The 26,471-nt window shown below is 41.5% G+C and overlaps 1 long non-coding RNA gene across 2 annotated transcripts in view; it reads left to right on the forward strand.

The window, feature by feature from the left end:
• LOC311598246 overlaps positions 1–26,471 on the forward strand; it is a 74,008-nt gene that overhangs the window by 45,424 nt on the left and 2,113 nt on the right. The window contains exons 2-3 of one of the 2 annotated variants that reach the window (XR_014779524.1): positions 2,416–2,462; positions 25,345–25,380. This is a non-coding gene — a long non-coding RNA (uncharacterized lncRNA). Of the gene's footprint in view, positions 1–2,415; positions 2,463–25,344; positions 25,381–26,471 lie in introns of those variants that run through there. The other variant, XR_014779523.1, reaches the window with a different exon arrangement.

Below are 26,471 nucleotides of genomic sequence, written 5' to 3' on the forward strand. Positions count from 1 at the left end.
ATATACTATATGAAAAATTTAATAAAATAACTGTGATAGTATTTATTACTTCCAAAGTGTTGTCTACTTTTTTTCTAGGAAAGCATACTATTAGTCTGGTGATTTTCTGTCTTGATTTTTGTTCTTTAATTATCTGAACTATGACTTACCAGTTTTACAGCATGTGCTATTGAAATCAGGAGTCCAGTTCTGTTCTAAGCCAGGTATGGTTGGTTTTTCTTATTATTTTTTCCCTTTGTTTACAATGTTAGATTATGAGATTTTCTTCAGCAGTAATGTATTCTTGTAAATCTAGATTACACCCACATTTATAGATGTGTGAAAGGAAGAGCCTGTGTCCTTCCAGGAAATTTACACATTGCTTTTGTAAAATTTATCAGTGTGGGAAGAACTTCTTCTGTTAATGGTACTAGAAATCATGTAGATTCAAACCCCTAGCCCATGGGAAGTACGCACTGCTTTTTTTTGCTTGTTTGTTTTTTGTTTTGTTTTGTTTTGTTTTTGAGACAGGGTTTCTCTGTGTATAGCTTTGGCTATACTCCTTTTATTTGAAGGGGAAGAGATAATTTATTCTGGAGCCATATAAATGACTGAAGCTAAGGGGTAAAAATTCAGTCTCCTTGAATAATATGCTCTGATGTGAACGTGGTCTCATGAAGTTTTTATAGATCAAAGTAAAGGTACAAATCACGGTATTTTTTTCAAATATATCCATGGGAATATCAGTTAGATGGGCTACAACAAAGCAGAAAACTCTCTGCTGAAGGTCCCAGGTGCCAGCCAGGGACCTCTCAGCGTTTGGGTTATTGGAAGCTAGTGATCTGCTAAGAATATGTTCCTTTGACCTAACAGCCCAAAGATTGGTGGCTAGACACAAAGCTGGGCAATGCATGGCTTTTGTTTTTGTTTTTGTTTGTTTGTTTGTTTTTTGGTTTTTCGAGACAGGGTTTCTCTATGTAGCCTTGGCTGTCCTGGACTCGCTTTGTAGACCAGGCTGGCCTCGAACTCACAGCCATCCGCCTGCCTCTGCCTCCCGAGTGCTGGGATTAAAGGCATGCGCCACCACGCCCGGCATTGCATGGCTTTTAAAAGGACCCACAATATCCCTAGACTACTTGTCCCTGGGTCTGCAGCCTCCGCTCTGCCCAGCCACTAGTCAGCCAACAAGCCTAAGTTCTTCAGTGTGGGTCTGGCCTCTCATTCCTGGGAACTTCAGTTTACAATTCCCCCTGTTGGGTAACCATTGTTTTTATGCACATAGAGACCAAATGTTGTTTCGTGTCCCATGACATTTGAAAGAATTATTCCTAGAATCTACCCAACATGGGGCTAAGTTGGGAGGAAGACAATCTCCAGTAAAGAGAAATAGTTATTAAAGCCATCGAGGAAGAAGTTCTTAAATCATAACATATTAGTTATCATGATCTTGATGTGTGTATGTGTGTGTGTGTGTGTGTGCTCACATACACATGTGTATGTACATGCATGTAGAAGCCAGAGGTTGATGTCAGGAATCTTCCCCCATCACTCTGCCCAGTAGTTTCTCGTCTTAAGATTTATGTTTATTTTACATGCATATGCGTGTGTATGTGTGTGTACCATGTGTTTGCCAGTGTCTGCAGAGGCCTGGCAAGGGTGTTGGATCCCCTGGAGCTGGAATAGCAGGCAGTTGTGAGATAGCATGTGGTTGATGCTCTGTCACAGCAGCCAAAGCTTGGAACCACTGAGCTATCTTGCCAGCCATTACGTTTTTAGTTCTTAAAACAAAGTTCCTTACTGCCCCTGAAGTTTCCTTGGCTAGACTGCCTGGTCAGCAAGCCCCAGGGTCCTTCTGTCTCTGCTGTCCCAGAGAAAAAATTATCTGGGTGCTGGGAATCCTCATGCAAGTCCTCAGGCTTACAAAGGGAGCACTTTACAACTGAGCAATCTTCCCAGCCCCAGGGAGTCTGATAGCGACAGCTTTCTCCCCGCCCCCCTCTTTCTATCCCCAGCCTCTCTCTTTAGCTCTGTGTGTGTGTGTCTCTGTCTCCTCTTTCTGTCTCTTTGTGTGTGTGTCTGTCTCTGTGTGTGTGTCTCTCTCTCTCTGTCTTTCTCTGTGTGTCTGTCTCTTTCTGTCTCTCTTGTCCAATGCACCTAAGCTTACTAACATAGAGCTTACATTTGCTTTACTTACATCTGACTTTACTTATATAGAGAGTTAATATACTTATAGTCAAGACAATCAAGAACACAGTATGGCCTAAAGTAAAGGAATCAAATTAGAAGACACTAACCAATGAGGCAATCCCCTGGAGGTGCTATCATGCTCCAGCTGGACTGACTCTGCCCCTACTCTGTCTCCGGTCATTTGTACCTATGAAATATTTTATCTGATGTTTGAGATACTTGAAATAATTCATTATCTTCTAATTTTAGGTTTTCTTCTGGCCAGCTTTATTTTTATAACAATTACCTCATGTAAGGTAGGTAATTCAAATTTTAGAAAGAGTTGATTGTCAATATTTAAATTATTGTGTCTCATCTCAGATTGTTTGATTTTTCCTATTATATTTGCACTACACACTATTATTTCTATTTGGAAAAAAATCACATTACAGGAGAATCACATTATGACACAGAACCATTTGAATTCTTTCCCAATAAAATTCTCTTTATCCCACCTATCAGAGATTGTTAGTGCAAGGAGTAGAAACAAGAGGCCAGACTTACTAGAAATATGGATTCTGTACATTTTTACAAACATTACCTTGCTCCCAAGTCCATTTCTCAAGCTGGCACTTCACAGAGTCACAGCGTCTGTGGCAGAGCGTCTGGGGCCACCTGCACTGAGCCTGGAGGTCTGTAGCCCTGAATCTTCACCAGGACGTACAACCCTCTACCATCACCCCAGCTGAGCAACACAGTCATCCTCATCACTTCCCTTTATCTCGCAGCAGATGCTTTCACAGTTACCCACTCACTAAAGAAAGCCCCAGATTCCAAGAGGGTCTCCCACAGCTTATTGGCAAAGTGTCCAAGGTCCTACTTCCTCAACCAGTATGGGCACTTAAAAATGTTTTTTTAATTGAAATAGAATTAATCACTTTCCTTCCTCTAGCCTTCTCAGCTGCCCTCCCTAAAATTCCTCAAGTTGATAGTCTCTTTTTCTTTGATTATTATTTCTCTGTCTGTCTGTCTGTCTGTCTGTCTCTCTCTCTCTCTCTCTCTCTCTCTGTGTGTGTGTGTGTGTACAAGTATATAAATAGATCCTTTTAATCTTGGCTTTATTTTTAATTTTGGTCCATTTTTATTGGTGGTGTGTGTATGCCTTTAAGGCTGACCACTCTGCATTGGACAACCAATAACGGTGCTCAAGCCTAAGAGAGGCTATTCTCCTCCCAGAAATCTTGAGTTGTGTGTAGTTTTTTTGTCCAGGGTGTGGGACCCAACGAAGTATCCCTCCTTCCATGTTAACACGTCCCGTGACATCGCCACTGTTCTGGTCTTGTTTACGCAGCTGTTTCTATGAGAGACTGCTTCACATCAGACTTCCTTGTATTGCAGCTCTTAAAGTCTTTCTGCCCCCTCCTCCTCCTCACTGTGTCCTGAGCTATAGATTCAGGAGCTATGATGTGTATGTATCTGTTGGGGCTGAGCTCCATGCAATCCTCTGTGGTTTTCTGTGGAGGTCTCCATTTTCTGTAAAGAAAAGCTTGTCTGATGAGAGGCCATTACTACACCTGTGTGTGGGCATGAGGGTAAGGATTATGCTTGTCTAGCAGAGCAGCAGGGGCAGATTCTTTTTCAAAAGGCCCAGGAAGCTGGCTATGTTCCAGTACCAGGCATGCTTCTGTCGAGTGGGCCAGAAGTCTAATTATGCAGCTGCTGGCTGCCCCTGACTTGTGAGTGCCACTTCTTGCACCTTTACGGACGGATATCTTGCCATGCTGGTAATTGTGGTTCATAGGTGTTGAAGCTGGATAAGGCTACTTAATTGCTTCCTTCCCTTGGCGGCTTGCGTAATATTTTCAGGAGCCATGGAAGCTAGACCTCAGGAAAGAGGCTCTCAGGTCAGATTTGTGAGACTCATCTGAGCCCTGTGCCCTAAGAATGTGGTGTCTTCAGTGATAGGAGCTGCCCCTCAACCCCTCACCCCCTAAACCCTTCAACCCCTCAGCCCCCTTGGAGGCAACCAAAGGCTACATCTATAGTCTTTATTGTTTGGGGAGTTGTGGACCACCCTGACCAACTATTTGAAAAGAGGTTTCTCATGACTGCTACTGGGGGGTTGTGAGTCTATGGTTCCTGTGGGGGAGCAGTGCCAGCCCAAGTGGCTTGACTTCCTTCAAGATATATATATATATATCTCCACATATGCATTTATGCTTTGTGTTTAATTTTAGGTAAATATAGGATGATTCCTTGAGGTTTTATCAAACCTCCTTGGTGTTATCTGTCTCTTGTCCCTCCTCCTTCTGTTTTGATTTCCCTCTCTTCTCTTCCCTCCTCCCCACTTGTAGCCCCTTCTCAGTTATTCCATTTCCCACCTCATCTGAGGATCTGGAGCTAGAGTCAAACATGTGGCACTTGTCTCTATGGGGCTGTGTTACCTCATTCGGTATAGTCTTTCCTAGGTCCATCATTTCATATGCAAATTCCATGATTTCATTTTCCTTTGCAGCTGAATAGTATTCTACTATATACGTGTTCCACATTTTTATTTCCTATTCATCAATTGAGGTTGTTTTCATTTCATGGCCATTGTGAATAGGGTGACAAAGAACATGGCAAATAACATCAATGGAATAAGATGTTGAGTCCCTTTGGGCACGTTCCAAGGAGTGACATAGTTGGGTCATGTGGTAAATTCATTGTGGGTATCTCAGTATAAGCTCTGGTAACTAAGATAGAAGCCTATGTTCTTTCTCCCCTCTGTAGCCTACTCCTACAGTATGTCCCAAGAAGTATCTATAAGTCTTTTCCAGTCTAGCTCTTAGTTCTTTACTGTATTGAGGACCTGGAAATTTCTGGTTTTTTTCTATGTACATTCAATTGTGTATTTACAAGGATGCTCATGGTATATTGCTGAATGTTCTCAATAGCCCTCAACTGAGTCACTATGCAATTAATCAATCCATTAATTATATAATTTTTAATGTGTATATTATCCATTATCAAGGCCATGTCCACTTTACTTAATTGTTAAATTTCAAGTCATATAATGCAGTGAATGATACATAGTAGGTCACAAGTTAATGTCGTTGGAATGGATGGAGTAATAAGATTTAACTGAGAGATCAGCTGATGATGCATTTTAGTTTATAGAGCATTTACATCAATGCATAAGGCACTAGGTTTGATCCCCAGATCTTCTCTGTATGAGTGAGTATGGCTGTGAGTGTGTGTGTGTGTGTGTATGTATGTGTGTGTGTGTGTGTGTGTGTGTGTGTGAGAGAGAGAGAGAGAGAGAGAGAGAGAGAGAGAGAGAGAGAGAGAGAGAGAGGCAGAGGCAGAGACAGAGACAGAGACAGAGACAGAAGACTCCTAAAAGACATTTGTTCATAGTGTCATATATTTTCTTCTCCATTCATGTGTATTCTAATTCTAAAACACAAAACAAAACCCAAAAACACAAAACAAAGCCCAAAAAATCTCCAGTAACAATACTTCATTACTTTATAGTAAGCAGCCTAATGCACACAGCACCCTCCCTTCCACTCCAACCACCACAGTTGGATTTGGAGTAGACCCCATTTCAGAGATTAAGACGGTTACTCACAGTTGGGTCTTCTTCTGTTTCCTGCAATGTGATAGGTTGATGTGTACTTGATCCCAATAGACTGGTGCTGCTGACTATATGCCAAAATCTTGTCTTTTGGTCTCTTTGCTCTCTCAGTCTGCTACTTTCTCCAGTACCTATGTTGAATGTTATTTGACCATCAGAGAAGTAAATGTGCAAAGAGTCAGATTCTAGTCCAATTTAGATAACCTGCGGGATTACGTTTTTAAGACAGGGCCTCTTAATGAACTTGAAACGTACCAATCAACTTGACTGGCTGGCCAGTGTGCCTCAGGAACCCTCCAATCTCTGCCTCTCCAGTGCTAGGATTATAGGTATGCCTGCCTTTTTACAGTGCTGGAGATCTGAACTCAGGTCCTCATACTTGAGGAGCAAGCGTGTCTTCAATTGAGCCATCTCTTTAGCCTTGGATGTGAGTAATCTGACTTCATCAAATGTTCTGCCCATCGAACTATCTTCAACTTTTGTCACTAGCAATACCAGCATGCTTTTCTTCAGCTAATTTTCTGCCTTCTGACCTCATATGCCTCTTACCCCTCTTCCTCCCGTTTCCACCTTCATCATGGGCTTATTTACTATTGTAACAGGTAAGCTACTTGAGGGTGGAGTAGTGTTTCCGTAGAATCTGCAGATTAATAAATAATCATCATCATTACTATAATAGTTACAATTTTATTTTTGTGCTGATCCTCTGAGCTTATACTAATCATGCCCTAACCTCCCAAATTAATAAGTAAATAATTGCTGGGACTACCTGGTTGAAAGATTTGTATTTCCCAAGAGTCTCACACTCCCAGTGACATTTTGTCAATATCTTCCATGGATTACCAATGAGGTGACAGGGGTGTAAACACTCTTTCAAAAGCTTGTAGGATTCATCATATTTACCCTTCTCTCTGGTTATGATGGGAAGCAGTGAATGCCCTGGGAAGAAGGTCTCAGTAGACTTTAATGGGTCTGTATTTGATTTTAGTGGCAATATCCTGGAGTCCTTGGGCAAGTCCCTTCCCCTTTCAAAGCCACATTGTCTTTGCCTGCTGTCAGAAGAGATTTGACCAGATGATTACCAAGGAGCACAGCTCACATCTGTGCTCTGTTTGCGTAGTCACTGCTTAGTTTACTGTCATTAGTCTCTCTGAGGTTCCATTTCCTCGGTCCTTTTAACCTTCCAGCTTCGGTTCTGTCTTATGCCAAAGACTTCCAAATTAATTCACTCTGCTCCATTCTGTGTCCCAACCAGCTCTGTTCTCTCCCATCTTTTCTTCCTTAACTTTCCTTCCTTTTCAACTCCATTTCTTTCCCAAGACAGCATTCTTTCACATTTATTCATACCTACCTAAACATAAGTTCCTCTGAATTACACAGAAGGGTTGAACTGCCTTAAAACTGACCCTGGTGGCTATCCTTACCCTTATGCTAAGCTCTGCCACTTAAAAACTACATCTAATTAGTGGTCTTCCCCTTCCCCATGTTGACCTGCCTTTGCCATTCTGGTCCCTTCTCTGCCTACCTTGTCTACTCTTTTTCATGAACTGACTTGAGGCATGCCCTGGAAAATGAAACTCTTTAGTGTTATAATGTATAGATTGACTCAGAAGAGAAGAATAGGTTTGAATTATTTGGATTTTAGGCTTAATAATTTTGGAGAGTAAAATACTTGTTGTTACATCTTGACTTGTGTAAGAATGTTATAACTATAAAGGCTGTGTAAATAGAGTGGGTATAGGGTTGCCAAGAGAAAGGGGACACACAGTAGTGCTCATTCTAATTCGTGCAAAAAGCAAATATTAAATATGACATAGAGTATACTTCAAAATAGAGAATGAAATCCAGTTTTTCAGTTTCTCCAGTGTCACCAGCATTTTCGCCCATGTTGAACACATTGCTTTTTCAATAGATGATGCTGGTGGATTACATCAAGTGACCGTATAATGTAGGGGGAGGGGCACAAAAGCCACAGAGTTGCAATCATCTCACCAAGATGGTAAGATGGTCAAATGGTTGGACGTAATGTCACTCAAGATTTTTTTTTTGCATCGTTGTAATTTCTTTCTCCTGTTATTCTCTGTCTCTCTTTTCAATATGATCATGCAAATTAAAAGCATGAAGAAAGCCTTTCCTTTCTATTTCCACACTCCTTGAAAGAGCTGACAGCCTAATCCATACAAAGACAGACTCATAACTTGCAATAGGAATAGTTGTCATAATAGAGGCAAAAACAAAAGTCATAGGATCCCATTAAAAAGGTATCTAATACAGTGTATAATGTTTCTACATCCATTAGAAGAGGCAACTAACTTGAGATCTGAGGGAGGGTGTTATAATTTGAATACGAAATGCTGTTTCCCAAAGGCGACACTTGCTCTCCATCTGGAAGAACTGCTTTTGTGAAGTTGTGGATCGTGAGGGATAAGACCTAACTAGGTGAAGTGCGTCATGGGAGAAAAGGACTTGAGGACAACAAAGTGACCTAACTGCTGGTATGGTTGTCTGGTTTCTGACTTGTTAAGATGTACAGCTAGACTGGATGAATGGTCAACGGGTAAAGCATTAAGTACATGAGTTCTGATGCCCAGCACCACGTAAAAGCTAGGCATGGCAGTGCACAATTATAACCCCAGACCTGCGTGGTGATGGAGACAGGTCGCTCCCAGGGCCTAGCTAACAAGTTCCTGGTTCAGTGAGAGACCACAAACATATAAAGAAAGAGGGGTATGAAAGTCAGAGCTCCTTCTCCACTTAACGGTGGAGAGTGTCCTGTCCATCGGCTAGTCTGGGTAGGGGTTCGAAGTTTACTGCCTATATTTTCCTTGGCTGTTGCCATAGTTTGCGGAGGATCCCAGGACCCAGACCCGCCTGTAGTTTTCCAGGCCCCACTCTAGTGCCCCATATTTGACCATGTCCCTTGGATGGAGACGCCTGGTGGCACTCAGAGGAAGGATAATAGGTCACCAAGGAGAGACCTGATACCCTATGAACATATACAGGGGGAGGAGGTCCCCCTCAGTCACAGACATAGGGGAGGGGAGTAGGGGGGGAAGCGGGAGGAAGGGAGGAATGGGAGGATACAAGGGATGGGCTAACAACTGAGATGTAATATGAATAAATTAATAAAAAAAAAAAAAGAAAGAGGGGTAGAGAGAGGTGGGTAAATAAAAGCTTCATTCAACAAGCCTCACCCTTAGCTCCTGCCACCGTGGGCAGAGCCACACGTCATCACACCTCCCTGAGGCGTGTTATCCTCTAGCCCCTAACCCACAGGTCAAGATATCTCCTTCCTCCCTTGAGTCACTTATGTAAGAGACTTCTGCTCATAGCAATGCAACAAGAGCTAAGCCAAGGACACACTGATCCCTTGTGTCATGCACAAGGCCCTGGCACCACAAACAAAACAACCCCAAATCCAGAAACTGGTGCTCAAGAGTGGGATTGTCACCGTGATCAGCCTTCCCGTGTGTTTGTAAGTCTCTGGAAATGGTTTGCAGGAGAAATGTAGAAGACTCGATACTGTAGATTGCAGACGTCCTAGAACACCATGGGCAGAGCTTACTGGGCCATTTTAGTTGCGGAGAGAAAGGCAGGCAGCAAGATATTGCTCTGGAAGTTTCAGGGGGAAATGAGGAATCAGGCCAGAGGCATCTGTGTTATGTTCTGGAAAGTCAGTTAGTTTCATCCCACCGGTGTCTTGATGCTTGAATGAGGCTGAATTTAAAAGGAATGAACTAATTGGCAGAAGAAGTTTCAAGGCAGCACAGCATCCAGGCTTTATCCAGGGTGAAACTTCACAAAGTAGAGCAGAAAGATGCAAAGGTGTATCTTTTAGTGAGGAAGACAGCATGCACACGTGTGAAGTTGGAGACAAGCTGGATATGGACAAAATCACTATAGTCGTTAAAGACATTGGTCCCCCTTAAAGAGAAGACTCACACTTTGCACTTTACACTGCAGTAATAGGAAAGGTGTTTTGAGGGTAAGACCCACCAAAATCACTGGTGTGCAATACTACAAACTCACTTGGAAGAGTTTTCATTAAAAACAAACAAAGAAGCAAACAAAAAAGAGTGTCTCTATAGAATACCACAGCAATGGCACCATGCTCTTAGAGGGCATCCCAGGAAAATGTTTCCCCAAGTTTAGCTATCTATACAATCAGAGGCTTTACATCTCTGTTAAATGGGGGCCAGGTTACATTTCGAAGTAGCTCAAAACTTGATGTTCATCTGGTACTGAGTTTGTAAACTTTTCAGAAAACAAGAGTTATGGGGTCTTGGAGGTTTGCACCAAGATTCCATTAAAAAGGATTCACTGAGGCCAGGTAGTGTGTACTACGGAAGGCCCTGTGGAAAGGCCCTGGTATGTCCATGTTGGAAGCCTTGAAGAGTCAGTGGGAAAGGTTCAAGGTGCAATGGAAAACTTAGATGTCGGGGATGCCAGGAGTGTGGACTGTGTGTTGAGAAAGCCCACAGGCACTGAGTGGATCCCAAGGGCACCAATACATGCTTTGGGAGGCAAGACTAGAGTAGTAGAGCTACACAGCCCATTGGAGCCGAGATGATGCCTCCAGGAGCCTCACAAGCAGGGCATGGCGCTTCAGGGATTGATGTGCCCTCTGCTTGCTTTCAGCATTGATCTGGCCCAGTCTTTCCTTGCTATGTCTCTCATTTCCTCCCTTTGGGGTGAGACTATTTACTCTAAACCACTGTGTGCTGGAAACGTGGGGCTAAGATTTTTATTTTATGGGGTCTCATAGCTGAGAGTTTTTCTTGGGTGTCAGAAGAAACTTGAGTGTGTTAGAACTGTTAAGACTGAAGACTTGATGTGGCACTGAACAAGTTTTCTATTATAAGATGGCCAAGAGCCTATGAGAGCTAGAGGTGGAACGCTGATTTGAATATGAAATCTCTCTCTTAGGGACATGGGTTTAAACATCAATGTCTAGTTGGCAGTGCTGTTTCAAGAGACTGTAGAAACTTTTTGAGGTGAGACCCACCTACAGGAGGTAAATCACTAGGGCACAGGACTTGAAGGTTATAAACTACTGCTGCTTTTAGTTCCTCTTCTCCACTCTCCTTGTCCTCCTCCTCCTCCTCCTTCTTCTTCTTCCAGCAAAATTCTACCACAAAGATGGTACAACAGTATGTATTCCCTCCATGATGGATTCAGTTTCTTTAAACCATGAGATAAAAATAAATCACGAGTATTTTCATTTGCTTCTGTTTGATATTTTGTTTGCAACAACAACTAATGCAGATGGGTGAGAGTTAGCCAACATGAGGAAGATATTCTAGATAGTGTGTCAAATCCAGGAGACAAGAGAGAGCATATCCTTTGAGCTCAGTATACATTCTGAGGGCTGGAAGAAATGTGTCAGTGGAAATATGGGCTTTATTGGTCATGAAGAGCTTTGAATTTTCTATTTAGAATATACAAGCAATAGGGATATGCTGATGTCAGGAAGAAAGATGATTGGACTGTGTCTGATGAAGATGACTATAGTGTGGTTTGAAGGTGCAATCAAAGAATATAGGAGATCAACTTAGAATAGTCCAATGACCCAGGCTTGCTTTGTCTGTGGCAATAGACAGGGCGAAGAAGAGGGGTCTGTGAAGTTCTCCCAAACATCAGGCTTGAGCAACAGAGTAGATGGAGAAGCTGATACTAGAGGAAAAAAAATAGTAAGAGCAGCTTCCTAATTTCCAGTTGTCTTCTAAATATTCAGGCTTTCTTCCTACTATTCAGCTCCTTCCCCTTCTCCCATTTCCAGCCATTAGGCATCAGAATATCAGACATCCTCACATTCATTGTATGAAAGAAGAGTCAGAGAGACCTCAGCACTCTCAGACCTCTGAGTTCCTGTTCCTTAAATAGAAGGATGGGAGATGATGGGATGCAGAGAATTCTTGGATAAGGACATATTTGGATGCTGTTGAAGAACTGCTGCCCTCTATCTTCCCTTGGAAGCTCCAATCCCAATGTCCTAGTACCTCTGGACTCCCCAGCCAATGCATATCAAAGCTATTCTGGGGACCGATAATTAACCTGGACCTTGGTTGCTTCAGCTTGGCCAGAGGTCTGTTTTACTTGATGATTGCCACACAAAGAACCATTGAGAAATGGAAATCTAATAGGTGAGACCTTGAATGGGGTGGATTCCTCCTGACCCTACCCTTCACCAAAGGGCATACAGTGCTTAGGACTAAGAGATTATCTTTTCAATAGGAAAGAAAAATAGATAGTGTTAATTAACTTTTTATTTGGGGGCCCCACCCTTTTCCTGCTTTCTATTCTTCTTTTGTCTAGTCCCAGGGAAAGCCAGTGGGAGAGGCCCAACCTGTCAGTAGAGTTGGCTCCTCTGCAGCCAGCAACTGATGGTGGCCACTGTGAGCCACCCTGCTTGGCCACTCCTCTTCCTCTGGAGCCTTTACACCACAGCCAAGAAGGCAGATGAAGAGTCCAGGCTGGCCTTTGCTTTCTGGATTCCTGGATTTTTCAAAGGACGCCTTTGTTAGTTAATGCCATCTCTTCCCAGAGGCCATTGATAGAGGCCAAGGAGGCTGAGCCCACATAGGGCAGCTGCTTCTGTGAACAGTTCTGGATGGTGGGGCCTTGTGGCCTCTGGGATAACCTTGGAACCTGGGTTTACCAGGTGGATGAGGTCCTGTACTTTCCAAGCCTTTTGTAAGACAAGCTTCCTAAAAGACAGACCTCCCCATTTGTATCATCCCTACTTGGATGGTGTCTTTACTTTCTTTACTGTGCATTTTCTCATGCATAGGATGCTTCTCCTATTAAGGCTTTTCATGGAACTTGAAAGTACAGGAAAAAAAAGAAGGTACATTCTTGGATCATAGGGACACATTAAAAGGCAGAACTCTAGAACCAGTGACTTTAGTCTCAGCTGTCCCCAGAAGAGGTCATGTTTACTTCCTTCTAATGAGTGCTTCGTGCTAACTCCTGACCCAGCTCTGCTTAGACATCATCATGGACCATGCATTTCCAGAAGCCTGGGGTATTTTACAGTTATTTAGAGGGAGGATCCTACTGCCTGGACACAGCATTCCACTTTTCAAAGCAGGCACTGTCAAAGACTCCTGTAAAGAAAACAGCCAGTCCCAAGAAAGGAGTGGATAGGGTGCCTGCCTACATGGCTGGTGTTATATTCTTCTCATGGGAGTTCTCACTGTCAGATGCAACAAGAAGAGACAACTGGCTGCAAGAGGCACAGTGCCATGGAGTGTCCAGAACATGAACTTGAAAATCCAAAGTATGTCTTCAGATCTTAGCACTGTTATTTATTCTATGAATGGTGCGAGGGCCAAAATTAGTGTACTTGGCTCTCCGTTTCCTTGTATTGCCTATTGTGAATCCAACCAATTGTATACTATAGAAAGGTTCTGGCTAGGGCTGTAGCTCACTGGCAAATGGTTTGCCCAGCATGTGTGAGGCCCTAAGTTTCTCCTGCTTTGAAAATGAACGAATGGAAAGAAGGAAGGAAGGAGGGAAAGAAAGAAGGAAGGAAGGAAGGAAAGAAGGAAATGGTGAAGAAGGAAGGGCAAGACAAGGGACTCTCATTGGACATAGTGATGCATCCCAGTAGGTGAGTAGCTGAAGCAGGAGGATCACCATGAGTTAAAGGACAATAATTTGGACGACAGAGCGACAGACTATCTAAAAAAAAAAAAAAAACGTGTTCAGAAAAAAGTTTTATCCGTATTGAACGTGTATAGACATTCTCATTGTCATTTCATAAACAATATAATACATATTTACTTGGCATTTACATGTATTTGATATTAAAATCTAGGGAAGACATAAAGTGTATAGGAGGGTGTGTGTGTAATGTGTACAGCATTTTAATAAGGAGCTTGAGCACCCTCAGATTTTGGTATTCATAGAAGGTGGATGGTCCTGGAATCAGTTTCCTAAGGATACCAAGGTTCACATGTGCTTAACATGTTTTTAGCATAGGATGCTTCTTTAATATGTAGTAACTGGTATAATTTAAAAATTCTGTGCCTGTGAGCCTTGGGTCAAGTCTGAGCCCTGCTTCTTCTAGATCTATGACCTTAAGCATGAAGAATTTATATTCTTCATTTTATCAGCAGTAGGACAGAGAAAGATCACCCTGAATTCCACCAAAGGGCAAAGAGAGCTGTATGAATCTAGAAATAAGGCTACACCAAGACTCAAAAGAAATGAAGGGTAAAAGCTTATGTATCCCAAAATACTGGGACCTAGACATTTACTCACAGGACACCACCTTCTGTCTATGTACTATGGAGAAGGCTTTGAGAACTTAAGGCCTATTCGATAATACAACATCTAGTTGGTACTAAGATTGTAGGTCCTTTCTTCAAAATATTTCATGAGGGGGCTGGAGAGATGGATGAGCAGTTGAGAGTGCTTGTGGTTCTTTCAGAGGACTAGAGTGTGGTTCCCAGCAACCAGGTTGGGCAGCATGCAACAACCAGTTACTCCAGTTCCATGGAATCTTGGCTTTCATTGGCAACACACACACACACACACACACACACACACACACACACACACACAGAGAGAGAGAGAGAGAGAGAGAGAGAGAGAGAGAGAGAGAGAGAGAGAGACAATTTAAAAATGAATCTTTTTCTAAAATTAAAATACTTTATGATTCCATTCCCTACTTCCCACCTCTTTCTCCTGTTACAGTAGACTGTCTCAAAGTTTTTGTAAGTTTCTGAATACAAAGTGAGGTGTAAGCATAGGGCATATTGTGTGTATACTATGTAGAGAACAGTGAACTCTTTGATCATCCCTAGACCCACTGACTTAAGCACTTCACGCTCTCTGGAGCTGCACGTTTATCAGCCTCATGGAAAGCCAGCCCTTCCCAAGCTCTCCGCAAGGCATCTACAGCTCTTTAGGTTTGTCATAGGTGCACATAACCATTGCAGTGGCATGAAGACATCCCTTCTCCCCTCGAAGTTTCTAATGCTTTGTACCAAGATGCCAAGGCTTTCCCCAATGTTCAAAGTCTTGTGAATAACTGGGGTGAGAGCCTCTGTGCCCTGTGTACTTGCTTTGGCCACAGCTGGTTCCTAGAGTCTAACAAAAGCATCCTTTGTGGCTGTAACTTCTTTGTCTTAGCTCACTGCTTTCTCCATTGAGTTATGCGAACTAGTCAAATGCAGCCTTCAGGCATCCAACGTTCCTTTCAATGTCCCCTTTTCATCCACAGAACTTCTTGATTCTATTTCTGGATGACTGTTCTGTACAGGGAAAGAAACATGGCACACACACACACACACACAGTTTAGAGCTTTTGGGTAGACCTAATCCCATTTTTCATAATCAGCCAACGCCACGCTGGCCAAGCAAAAATGCCCTGTTGAGGTTATTTTTGTAAAATTTTGTTTCTCTTAGCTTATTTCTTAACTTGGCTATCACAAATATTGAGGCTCTTCTATAATACAAGGCTTCACAACACAATCTGGAGCAGTTTAAGTCTGTTCTTAACTCTCTATGCTATTTTGTCTTATTCCCAGCAAACATCCCTGTGATAGTTGCACTTTGTTGCTTTCCTCTGTTCTAGCTCCTTCCTTCTGATCTTCCTTCCTGAATCCCCTACTTCTTCTCTTAACTCCTCCTCTTCTTGCTGGGAGGAAGTCCAGCCCTATTCTTTCCCCTGTTCATCGACTGGCTGTAAGCTTCTTTATTGACATGTCAAGGGGACAATTGGGGAGCAGAGTTTACACAACACTTAGACAGTAAATTTTCAGAACAAAGCTTGCAACCAGACATGGGGGTGGGTGGGTACAGAAATCAGCATTTAAACTACACAGTAACCTTATGCCTACAATGCCCTGTCAGTATGGTCCATACTTCCATTCTTGTCTGCTGGAATGGGTGATTATGACAGGCCCTGGGAAGAAGAAGAGAACCTGGTGTTCAGAACTCAGTTCTTCCAACCACCAGCTGTGTGAGACACTTAGCTGGTTACTTAGTTTCTACAAGCTGACATCTTTCATCTGCAAATTGAGATAATTCCTTTTCTAATGAGATTATTATAGAGAGATTAAATGCAACGCTGTGCATGAAGTACTTGGCACAAGTGACTCTCATTTAGCCATTTATCTTTTTCTAAGCTTCAGTAACCTTATCTATAGAAGTGCAAGCTAGAGCACCCAATGTGAACACACTTTTAAAGTTCTTTATACAGGATTGGTTGGAGAGATGCCTCGGTGGTTAAGAGAACTTGTCGCTTGTGGCTTACAGCAACGTGTAACTCCTGTTCCACAGGACCCAACACTCTTTTCTGACTTTTGCAGGCACCAGACACACATATGGTGCACATACATACATGTAGGCAAAACACTCATTCGCATAAAATTAAATAAAAATAAAGATATTTATAAAATATTAAGTGTGTGTCTACTGGTACTAGTGTTTTGATACATTTAACACATGGAAAAAGATAAAATGATACTCGTTAAACTTTTAGTTCCTACTCCAGTCGCCTACATTTTCCCTCATCAGTGTTTCCAAATATCTTCTGTGTATATATTATAGCAGATGTTTTTAATCATTAAATCTGTTTATATACTTAATCTTCCCACTTAGAATTTAAATTCTGAAAAGTCATATTTTAAGTATTTTAGCACAGCTTATTCAAAGCTATACAGAAGAAGAAAGTATAGTGAAGTCACATACCCTCAATGCTGGACTTTGACATTTATCAATTCATGGCCAATCTTGTTTCCAATCACTTGTTCCTTTAGAATGTATCTTTTCATCATATAACTATATGTATCACAGTATAGTAAAATATTACAAACAATTTCTTTTAAAAAAGATTTTATTAACTTACTTTTATGTACGAGTGTTCCATCTGCGTATACACCTACCTGAAAGCCAGAAGAGGGCATCAGATTCCAGTGCAGATGGTTGTGAGGCACTATGTGGTTGCTTGGAATTGACCTCAGTACCTCTGGAAGAGCAGACAGAGCTCTTATCTGCTGAGACATCTCTCCAGGCCTACAAACAATTTCTCAATATCATCAAATGTCCTATTGATGTGCACATTATGTGATAGTTGGGAGTTTCAGTTAGTTTTCTTGAATTAAGAACCAAACATGGGGCAGTGAAGAGCAGGCCCACCATTAAGACTGTTTACTGGTGTTGAAGAGGGCCTGAATCCAGCTTCCTACATCCACATCAGACAGTTCATACCTATAACTCCAGTTCCAGAGGATCTTACACTCTTTTCTGGCCTCTGATGGAACCTGTATACATGTGGTACACATAAATGCATGTAGCCATACACGTATACATAAATAAAAAGAAATATTTTATTTAAGTTCGAAATATAGTTTATATACTGTTTAAATCTCATTGTATCTACACTCTGCTTTTACTCGTCTATTTCTGCTGTTGTTCTACTTGAGGGGGAGCCATTTTATACAAGATACAGTCATCTTTCATGAGATGGACCACATTTGTTTTCTTGTGATGCTTTGTGGGTTTTGTATAAGAATGTTAATTCAACAAAGGTTTTGTTCTGGTTATACCATTGCCTCCTCGTTCATTGTCCTCAAAAGTCTATAAAAAAGTATTCTCTTCTATTTGACTCTCAGGGAATTGGCACAATTCATATAATAAAGGAAAAGGTATCAAAGACAAATACATGGTACTTGTCTGCCTTCACTTACCAGTGCTCCAAATGCTGGTTTGAAAATATACCAATAAGGCTTATTTCTCCCATTGCCTCATGGGTATCTGTGACCTGCCTTGACTCAATACACTCTGTCAATGATGAGTGGCATCTTCAGGGCAGCTCTGGAGTTCCTTTAACAAAAGGAGTATGTATCAGCATTCTGGAGTTTTTTTGTATGACAAAGTATCCCAGGCCCCTGTGTACATATTAGGCTTCAGAATTGGGTGAAGCATTTCTTCAAGGATCCCTATGGCAACCTGGACACTTGGGTGCCTATTCATCCTGTTAGGACCACTGTTTCCCTTTTGTTAGCTTGTGCTAACATAGCTTTAAAGACATAGCTATAATATGTTATAATCTATGCCCTTAAGTCCACCCTGAATCTAGACCACCATTTCTTATTAAGCTATGATGTAGTGTCTTATATTAGAGAACCCGTTTCACTTAAAACTATGAAAATTGAATTTTGTTAAATGAGCAAAGCATTTTCATGGCACTTGGCAAAAATAAAACACCCATAATTCAAGGGGCGAACATGTTAAGATGAGGCACTTCACAGAGCTCAAACAAAATTTCTGTAACATTTTCTCTTCTTGAAACATTTGTTGGGTAGGAAAACAGAAAACAGGAGTTTTTGTTGTCCCATAGAACACCAGACTGTGTCAAGGGTTCATTAGCAATTTGGTTGTCTGGAGCTGATTCCAGAGAGGAGAGACTAGGAGAAACTGGGATTGCCATTTTCCCCTAGCGCTCTAGAATGCATGCTCTTTCAGTATATGCTGTGTCCTCACTACTTAATATTATAATGACTACTCAACAGATGGTTCCTCCATCCAGATTCATTATCATGAAGATCATTTGTCAATGAAAAGTGAGCTCATCTCCTTCACCCAATGAGTATATATTGAACAGAATATAAATGAAAAACCTTCTAAAGCCTCAGTTGTCGAAGGATTAGCAAAAGACATAGGAATAAAATACTGGAATGCATAAATAAATCTAAAACTTGATTATGTGGATTTCTGTTAAACATAAAACAAATCCTATGTTTCAGATTGTGTATGTGTGTGACTTTTTAAATATACAGAACCACTATCTTTTTATTTTATTTATTTTTATTTTTGTTTGTTTTGGGTTTTTTGTTTTTTGTTTGTTTGTTTGTTTGTTTGTTTGTTTTTGAGACTGGATTTCTTTGTGTAGCCTTGGCTGTCCTGGATTCACTTTGTTGACAAGGCTAGCCTCAAACTCACAGAGATCCACCTGCCTCAGTCTCCCGAGTGCTGGGATTACAGGTGTGAGCTGCCACACCTGTCCCTATTTGTTCTGAGACAGGGTCTCACTGTGTAGCCTTAGCTGGGCTAGAACTCACAATGTTAACCTGGATGACATAAACTCATTTGAAAGAGGGTATGTTGAGGGCTAGATGAAAAATAATTCCAAGATATCAGAGAATGGCAAAATCCACTCTTGTCTAATCCCCAGGGCCCTGGCAGAGAAGGACAGACTCCCTCAAGGTGTTCTCTGATCTTCATACATGTACTGTGGTGATCTACATGCATACACACATATAGAGAGACACACCAAGTACATAAATGTAATTTTTGGAAACATACCATCTTTATTTAACAAAGAAAATTATTCAACCTGGGTGTAGTAATGCATACTTCTAATTCCAGTGCTCAGGAGGCTGAGGCAGGGGAATTAATTCAAGTTCCAAGCCAGCCAGGGTAACATAGTAGGATCCTCTTTCAGAAATAAAACAAACCAACAAAACCAAAACAAATAAATAGTTTAGGCGAAAACCCAAACACTTACCTAGCTTATTTGAAAAGGGAAGAAGCCAAATGAATATTCCATAAAAGAAAAAAATAGATTAGGCATCATCAAATTTAGAAATGTTTCTTCTACAAAAGATCATGTTTGTTTTCTTTAAAAAGAATAAAATGGTTGTGAGGTGTTTGCAGCACATCTTTAATCCCCTCAGGGGCAGGCAGATCTCCGAGTTCAAGGCCAGCCTGGTCTACAGAGCTAGTTCCAGAACAGGCAGGACTACACATAGTAACCCTGCCTTGAAAACAAACAAACAAACAATAACAACAAATATGAAATGACAAGCAAGCTACACCATGTTAAAAGAGAGAGAGATTTCAAACCACACATCCAACAACAACAACAACAAAACTATGCATAAAAAATAAACAATATGATTAGAACACAACAGACATTTCACTAAAGAAAATAAACAGAGGGCAAATAGCATATGCAAAGACAGCTCACATAACTAGGCACCAGGAAAATGGACACTGAGAGTCACAATGAAATACGACCACATAATAATAAGAATGAATTTTCAAAGTGACAGCATGAAATGCTGGTGGTACAGAGAAACCAGGCACTCACATATTGCTTGTGAGAATGCAAAGGCTACTGCAACCCTCGAGTTTTTCAGAGGTTAAAATGCAACATTCATAGGAAGTGTACGCTTGCTTATTCATCCCTAAGCAGTGAGGACTGTGTCTCCTCAAAGATTTTAATTGACTGTTAATAGCATCTTTATTTGTAATACTCAAACCAGTAAACTCTGGGTGACTTTCAACAGGTGCTGGTTAAGCAGTATAGAGAAGAAATGAACAATCATCAAGGATTAGGAGCAAAGATGGATTAGGGCTGAAGTGGATGGTGTATAAAGGAGCAATGGGAGAGATGCTTTTGATAATCCCATGCCTCTGGAGCGTGTGCTTGGCAGTGTCCTGCTGTGATAGTGCCATTTTGAAAAATGTTGGTACCCAAGAATCAGGATGAACTCAGAGGATTGTCCCAAGATAGACCTTAGAACTGAATGGGAAGTTACAACTCTTAAGTCAGAAAGATTGTTAATAATATTTTTGTAGAGCTGGTTATAGTGACTGAGGTAGGAAGATAGTTTAAATTCAAGAGTTCTCTTGTCAGCCTGGACAACATAGTGAGACCCATCTTCAATAATTAATTAATTATTAATTCCATACTAAGCACGAAGGGAAGTAGAGGTACTTAACCCGTGCTTAGGCAAGAGTAAATTATAGGATGGCTTCTACAACAATAGTGTCCTTTTATTGAGCACTTGTTCTGTGTCTTTCATTGTTCAAGCTCTGTTTATGCATTCTCTCCTCTAATCCTTTTAGCAGCCCTGAGAGATTTAAGGAGCTTAAGTAGCCTTGTGCAATTCGCTCATTTCGTGTATGTAAGAAGCAGGAATTTGAACTCGGATGTGCTTGGTTTGAAGGGTTCTGCTCCTCAGTGTGGTGATGTACAGCCTCCCTGTAACATGGTGGAGGAGACGTTATCATTTCAGGAGTGTAAACCTTTTGATCCTAGAAGAAGCCACTTGCTCCTTCTGCATCTGAAGTCTTAGGAGTGCCTCTGTAGAGCCAAAGTGCCACTTGTTCAATGTCTTTGATCTCACCATCAGCACTGAATTAGGTACCAAGCATCCAGAGATGCAGAAAAATATATTTCCCGCCAGAGAAGAATTCACCTCCTGGAGAGAGTGGCAGCCTGAGTCCTGCACAGTGATTCTTGTGTAATTATCCCTCAGCGTCAGGGGACGCAGCTTCCAAGACCCTTGTGGATACAAAAAAAATCTGTCTATAGAAAATGCTTTAATATTTGCAGGTACCTTACACTGTATTCTTTAATATACAAGTAATATTGATACTACCTAGTACAATTGATAATAGATGCTGTCAATCTCTCCTTTTCTGTATCATTCAGTGAATAAAATAAGAAACAAAAAAGGTCTCCACATGTTCCCTACACATGTAATTTTTCCTGAATATTTTCCACCTTCGTTTGCTTGACTCCACAGATGGGCACGTGTAGACAAAGGACCAGCTGTACCCGTGCTCACACAGAGGTAAACAAATGCCAGAGTCCAGAGAGCCCCCTAGGAGCTGCTGGACAACTACGGAGGGCCTTTCTTACAGATGGGCTAGTGGGGCTGAAGCGGCCTCTGTGGGGTTTTACCTTAACTCAGGTTACATTTAGAGGCAGGCCTCAAGTGTTCTTTAGACATTTTCCCAGCCCCAGAGTCTCCCTGTGTTGTTGTGGCTCTATATTTGTGGAGAAAGGGAGCAGAGAAAATGTAACCCAGAGGACGGACCATAGCCATTTTGCGTTTGTTTATTGATTATTTTCTCTGTGGTGGGGTGAATGCTGATGCCACAGTATGTGTGGAGAGGTCAGAGGTTAGCTCTATGGAGTCGGTTCTTTCCTTCCAGAATTTGCATCCCAGGGATCAACTCCAGTCTTCATGTTTGCCCATAAATACCTTCACCCACTCAGCCATCTCACTTCCTGACTTTTTTTTTTTTTTTTTGAGACAATGTCTCATCATGTAGCCCAGGTTGTCAAAGTGACAGTCCTCCTGCTTCAGCATCCTAAGTACTGGAATTACAGGTTGGGCCACTCCCAGCAAAACAAAGTACTAGGTTTAAACCTTGGCTCTTATATGTTTAATCTGATCTTAACAAGGTTTTTAACTGTGCCTAGTTCCTCATCTAAAAACGGGAATATCAACAGTCTTCACAGGATTGCCAGACATTCAGGATTTTAACCCAGGCATCCAGCGGCAGCTGAGCATGGCAAAGGCTGCCTGTCATTGTTTTCTCACAACGAGAAATTTGTTAAATAGGAAATAAAGAATATCATTACGACCACAAGTAGGGAAGGTTAGTGTAATGAGACTCAGAAAGCAGTAGCTTGCAACAATTATTTGATGACTAGACTTCACCAGGATTAAAATCTTCTACCTAAAAAAAAGAGCCACAGACCAGAAGAAAACATTCAACACACACACACACACACACACACACACACACACACACACACACACACACACACACACACACATTTCCCCTCCAAATGTCTTTTATGGTGGAAGACCCTGCAGAATTTCTGTGCCAGTATGCTGGATGTCTGTTCTCACTGTGGGCCAAGCTTATGTAGAGACTGAAAAGGTGTGTTAAAGACATGAGAATGTCATACTGCCTAACTCCAATTGTGTGTTTATTTTTGAGAATGTGTCCCTCATTTATTTTCCTTCCTCACTGTAGAAGCAACAAGGAGCCTACTTAAAGATGCATGCCTTAGGGTTTTGTTGGACTAGTCAGTGTTTGTACTAACAAACAACATCCACCCTGGCTGGTTTACAAAAACTGAAATGTGTAAATTGAAATTGTTTAAAGAATATTAGGTAGCTGGCAGAATTTCCTGGAGAACCACAGAAATGGATCTAGGGCTGGACAGCATTCACACCTCTAAACATGGCACTTGGAATGGGTCATGACTGGAGCCAGACGCCAGCACCCAGGTCTGTAAACACAGTTGACTTCCATCTTAGAGCAGTGATCTTAAGAGACAGGAAAACTGAAAAGTATAGGAAGGTGGCTGATAATGCTGGCTGCCAGGACAAGAGAAGGTTGCCCACTCTTCTTGTACAACAAGAGCTAAACACTGAGCTTCTTAGATACCTTTGTACCTGTGACTCAAAATGTAATTCAATGTAGTTCAAGACTGATCAATCTGCTGATCTTACATGAGATTTCGAAGCCAAGGTAGAGGTGGACCCTATGATTCTGCTACTTCAGTTGCTTCATTTAACATAGTCTGCATATGTTGAGAGGGTTTTATTTGGTTGGTTGGCTGGCTGGTTGGTTGGCTGGCTGGTTGGCTGGTTGGCTGGTTGGTTGGTTGGCTGGCTGGCTGGCTGGCTGGTTGGTTGGTTGGTAGGTTGGTTGGTTGGTTGGTTAGTTGGTTAGTTGGTTGGTTGGCTGGCTGGCTGGCTGTTTGTTTGTTTGTTTGTTTGTTTGGTTGGTTGGTTGGTTGGTTATCTGGCTGGCTGGCTATTTGGTTGATTGGCTGGCTGGCTGGCTGGCTGGTTGTTTGGTTGGCTGGCTGGCTAGTTAGTTGTTTGGTTGTTTGGTTGGCTAGTTGGTTGGTCGGTTGGTTGATTGGTTGGCTGGTTAGCTTATTTATTGGCTAAGCATATTTGAAAAGAAATTGTCATCATCTGTTGTAGGTGTCTTACAAATGACAGTGTCAAGGTGCCACATTGCTTAAGGACTTCATGTTCTTCCTAGTTTTCTATTTGCTCTATCAGTTATCATGTAGCATGTCTAAGTTTTCATAACCACCATAAATTTGCCAATTTCCCCTTGAAGTTCTACTAGATTTTACTTTCTGTACTTCAAATATATTTTTTCGATTTATTTCTTTTGTGTCTGGTAGTGTTTTGCCTGGGTGAGTATATGTGCACCATGTGTGCTGGTGCCCACAGAGATCAGAAAATGATCTTAGATCCTGGAACTGTAGTTATAGATGTTTGTGAGCCATTATGTGGATGCTGAGAATCAAACCTATGTCCTCTGTAGGAGCAGCAAGTGCTTTTAGCCACAGAGCCACCTCACCAGCCCCTAATTTATGTATACCAAAGACTGTGGTAGTCCCTAAACAACAGACCTTGTTAACAAGAAAACTCTTTGTCACTCCTAACAACTTGTGTCCTGAAGTCTCTGTCCGATAGAGAGATAACTATTTTAATTTTATTTTAATAAGCATTAGCATAGATTATCTTCTTCCATTCTTCTACTATCTTTATATTTGAAGCTTGTTTCTGATAAGCTGCCATATACTGTTTCTTTAATATTATACACTTTGCCTTCTGGTCGAAGTGACTATATACATTTATTGGTGACTAAGCTTGAACCTTTCCTTTTGAAACCTATATTCTATTTGCTCATTTGTCTCATTTTTTCTATTATGTTTAGATTATCTTTACAACTTCTTATTAGACTCATCCTTATAATAAAAGGCCAATCAACAGAGGACACAAAAATGCTATATATTTATGAGCCTAATAACATAAGTTATATAATATATATATTATGTTCATTGTGTTGGAATATTTTTGCACAATTATTTATTCACTCTTTAGAGGCTGTTTCAAGGTTTATAACCATTCTTCTTTGACGCATTACAAACACTATTGTGCTATTTCACACCAAGTATAGAAACCATATCTCCTCTTCTCTCTTCCTGAACCTTAAACTATTGTTTCCATACACTCCATAAACTTTATCTTTATGTATGTTGTAAATTACACAATGCATTGTTATGTTTTTTTCTTACAGAGTTACATTTTTTAAAGTAGATTTTATTGCATTTGTTCTTTGGCAATTGCATACATGTATAAAGTGCACTCTGCCTATTGTAGCCTTCTACCTGTCCAGTCTGCATTTCACGCCTATTACCCACCTTGAAACAAATCTCCTTCCCACACACATGTCTCATTTTGGTTTTTATTTGGTTGTTGTTTGTCTGTGTTTTGAGGCACATTGAGTTTAATCAGCATTGTCTGTGTGACCCTGAGTGTATAACTGTCCATTGGAGCCTGGTGGGTTCCTCAGTGAGTTCAAAACTGAAGACAATGACATGCCTTCCCCCAAGAACCTTAGTTCTGCAGGAAAACTTAGGGCCTGGTAAATTCTTCCTCAAACTATGATTGGTTGTTGATAGGCCTGGTCTTATGTAGACCCATTGCAGGCAGCTGCAGCTATGGTGAGGTCATAACTGCATTTGCCTAGAAGACAGTATTTCACATTCTCTCTCTCTCTCTCTCTCTCTCTCTCTCTCTCTCTCTCTCTCTCTCTCTCTCTGTTTAAGGATTTCATTAGGGGTGAAGAAACACATACAGCAGACACACAGAGTGAAAGACCCTCTAAAAAGCAGAGGGCAGACTTAGGATTGGGTTTTGTGTTTTTGTTTTTGTTTGTTTGCTAGTCTTGTTTTATTTTTATTTATTTATTTTATCTCATTGAAGGGTCTTCTTCCCCTAATTTAGGACTGGACCATCTAAAGAGAAACAGGATGGCTGACTACCCCACTCTGATGTGTAGGCATGCCCTGACCTGCCCTTGAACTGTTGAGCCAGTCCATCATCAAGAGGTCCTACTGGCAGCAGCAGAACCCTGAAGACCTTTGCTTTAAACTTCCAGGTTTTTGTCTCTTCAGGTCAGGAGAGTGAGGAAGAAGCCAGCCATTTGGAAGCTCACCATCTTTACTACTTTGTGATAGCCCCTTCCCCTATCTCTCTGCCCGTCAGGGGATCCATCTCACTCCTAGTCAGTGCTCTGACATTGGCCTGAGAATCCTTTTAAGTCTATGCAGTCAGCTTCCCACTGAGAGTTGGATTTAAAAAAAAAAAAAGCTACATCAGCCTGTGGCTACAAGAGGTAAAATAGACACTACCTGATTGTTTGGCTGTTTCTTTTTCTGTCATTAAACTTTCAGAATGAGGGTTGGTATAGAGCTGAGTAGTAGAGTGTTTGCCTAGCCTTCATGAAGTTTTGATCACTAGCCCCACATACAAATCAGAACACTCAACAGGGTTAGAAGCTAAAACTCAGGCTGTGGCCTGTACATTTTCCAGCCACCCCCTTTACGGAGGCCACTGAAGCCTTAAGTAGGTATGGTAGGTGACAATTTAGGTAATCGTTGAATTGCTGTCTCTCATGGTTTCCACAGATGCTAGACTCCCACTCTAAAACTGATTGGCCATTATCTTGTCTTTAAGATCATCTATGTGTGACAACTAATCTGCCATTCTCCGTCCCCTTCAGGATCGATTGTTGAAATCCATTTCCAGCACCAGTCACGCAGCTCTGCCAGGATCTTGGATGCAAGTAGCAGAATCTAGTCCAAAATTTTAAGCAAGAAAAATAAATCAAGAATATTAGGTAACTCATAGACTCTTCTGGACACTGAGAGAGGCAGACCACATTAGACAGACAACCAAGAACAATGTTGGTCTTGTAATAGTTTATTAAAAAGCCCACCTCTGCTGCTCCCAAGGCTATGGAAACCTCTGCCACCTCACCTGCTAATATGTCAATTGGCTGTAGGTGGCCAACTCCTCATATTGCTTGCTTCTGAGTCCATCTCTTATTAGAGGAGGTGTCTGACTGTTAG

Source organism: Acomys minous, assembly GCF_964271855.1.
Source record: "Acomys minous genome assembly, chromosome: 5".
NCBI classification, from domain to species: domain Eukaryota; kingdom Metazoa; phylum Chordata; class Mammalia; order Rodentia; family Muridae; genus Acomys; species Acomys minous.